This window comes from Hipposideros armiger, unplaced genomic scaffold (assembly GCF_001890085.2).
Source record: "Hipposideros armiger isolate ML-2016 unplaced genomic scaffold, ASM189008v1 scaffold_209, whole genome shotgun sequence".
NCBI lineage: Eukaryota > Metazoa > Chordata > Mammalia > Chiroptera > Hipposideridae > Hipposideros > Hipposideros armiger.
Window position 1 is genome coordinate 818,136 of NW_017731559.1, and position 3,121 is coordinate 821,256.

Below are 3,121 nucleotides of genomic sequence, written 5' to 3' on the forward strand. Positions count from 1 at the left end.
TAAAATAAGTCATGGGGATGTAATGTACAACATGGAGACTATAGTTAATAATACTGTATTTCATATTTGAAAATTCGTAAGAGAGTGAGTCTTAAAATTTCTTATCACAAGAAAAAAATTCTGTAACTGTATGTTGATGGTTGTTAACTAGACTTATTATGGTGATCATGTCACAATATATACAAATATTGAAATAATTATGTTGTACACCTGAAACTAATATAATGTATGTCAATTATACCTTAATAAAAAATTGACTGGCAAAAAACATTCCTTAAAGTTGTTAACAGTCTTAATTGTGACTCTATGCCTCAGATGGTCATAAATATGAAGCCTCTTGAGAAACCTCTGTAATAGCTTGCTCAGGGTGCTATAACAAAGTACCACAAACTGGGTGGCTTAAACAACAAAAATTTATTCTCACAGTTCTGGAGGCTGGAAGTCCAAGATCAAGGTGTCAGCAAGGTTGGTTCTTTCTGAGGGATGTTAAGGAAAATCTGTTCCATGCCTCTCTCCTAACTTCTGGTGGTTTGATAGAAATTTTTGGTGTTCTTTGGCTTATAGATGTATTCCCCAATCTGTGCCTTTATCTTCACATGGTGTTCTGCTTGTGTGCATGTCCAAATTTCCCTTTTTATGAAAACTTCAGTCATATTGAATTAGGGTCCCACCCTACTCCAGTCTGACCTCATCTTAACTAATTATAGCTGCAATGACCCTACTTTCAAATAAGGTCATGTTCTGAGGTACTGGGGGTTAGGACTTCAACAAACAAATTTTGGGAGGACATAATTCAACCCACAACAGCCTTGCTCTGTGATTTCTTTATTCCTGAAGGTAGATCATCCTCTCCTTTAACATATATGCCTTAAGATCACATCAGGCTAATTTTTCACCTTTTCTTAAGGGCAATGAGAAGCCCTTGAAATGTTCTCTGGAGATAGACTGCCAGGTTCACATATCTTGGCTGTACCACATATTAACGGTGGGACTAGGAAAAAAAACATCACTTAACCTGTGTGTTCCTCAGAAAAGTTTCCTTTTCTGTAAAATGAAGATAATAATAGTACTTACCACATAAAATTTTAATAATTAAATTATTTAAAACATGTAAAGAGCTTAGAAGAGTGTCTGGCATATCATTAGCACTATATAAAAATTGCCATATATAATTTTTAAACAGGGGAAGGATACGACCAGATTTTTATTTCTAAAGACCACTCTGGTTACTGTGGGAAAAACTGGATTGTAGGTAGGCCTGATTGGATGTAAAGCTAGCCAAGCATCTAATGGAGTGATCCAGAGAAGGATGCTGCTAACTGCTGGACTGGGATGGATACAGAGGGATGGAGAAAAAAAAGACTGATTCAAAACTTATTAGTAAAACATAAAGGAGTTTTTAAAAATTCCACCAGGGTAAAATATTAGCTCTAGTTAGCATATATATATATAAAAAAATATATATATATTTATTATTATATCAATATATTAATAATATATATTATTACTATATATTACTATATTATATTAATATATATATTAATATTATATATTAATATATATTAATATTAATATATTATTAATATATTAATAATATATTAATATTAATATATATTAATATATATTAATATATTATTAATATTAATAATATATTAATATTATATATTAATATATATTAATATATTAATAATATATATTATTATTATATATTAAATAAAATAAATAAATAAATAAATATATATATTTATTTATTTATTTATTTTTTAAGCTGAGCCATCCTGCCACCTGTTGGCAGCTCAGTAGCAGCTCAGCTCGGGCCGGGACTCAAACTGCTGTTGCTCAGAGCTCACACTCTTGAGTGAGCTCTTAACCAACTGAGCCACTCGGCCGGCCCTAGTTTCTATGTTTTTAATTATCTATTTCTGATAACCTCCAAATCGAATGATAGTCATCTCACTGGGCTTCTGGCTCATCCCTCCACCCACCCACAGTTCTGAACTAGAGGGAGAGAGTTATACAAGAAAAGTAAGAATTTTTTAAACAAACATGGCTGGGGAAGAATCTGTAGTATTTGTTCATTGATTGAAGATGGTAGACAAGGGAAGGTGAAGAATCAAACTTATAACTCAGACTTTTGAATCTACTTTGACAGGGAAGAGGGTGATGTCAATAAAAAATGCATAATCAAGAGAAGCAGGCTTGAGAAGAGGGATAAAGTCAGCTTTGGACATCTTGAGTTCAAGGCCCAATGTTAAGAGAGAGCAAACAGGTAGAAACATCTAACCATCTGTTAGAGATGTGGACCTCCCTCTGAAAAGAGCAGATAAGGTAGAAAAGAGGAGACAACTGAATATATGAAAGTGCATAAAATTGTCAGAGAAACAAATGTAGAGAGAGATAAAATTTCAGAGGAGTTATCAAAGAGCAAGGCAAAGAAGAGTAAAAAGAGAATCAAGAAAGCACAGAGCAATAAAAACCAAAGTAGGAGACAGTGTTAAGAGGGAAGAAATAGTGATGTGTGTTAAATACTGCCTTGAGTTGAAAAGAATGGGAACCAAGAAAAGACTATTGGATATAGTAATTAGAAGGATGCCAACTCTTTGTTAATTGATGATACAAGACAGAGCTAAAGGATTTAAATAATATATGAGTATATGAGAAGTCAGTGGTAGAATGTTAGATTTAAAATAATAGGCTAGTAGAAAACCTGGGAACAAATTTGACCATGTATGAAAATGTGATAAATGACAGATGGGTACTCAGATTAGTGGAGGAAAAAACACTATTCAATAAATGGTGCTGAGATTATTGGCTATCCATATGGAAAATATAAATTGAAGTAGTGCTTCATATCATATTTTTAAAAAATTAATTTCAGCTGAAGTAAGAACCTAAATGTGAAAGTGAAAACTTAAAAAAATTTTAGAAAATGTACGAGAACATCTTTAATACTTTGGAGTAGGGAAAGATTTAAACAAAAAGTATAACTATGAGAAGTAAAAGATTTATAGGGCCAGCTGAGTGGTGTGTTGGTTAAGAGTTGGCTTGGGATGCTGGCTCTGAGCAGCAGGGCCCCAGTTCGGATCCCACATGTGGGCCAGTGACACTGCGCCCTCTACAG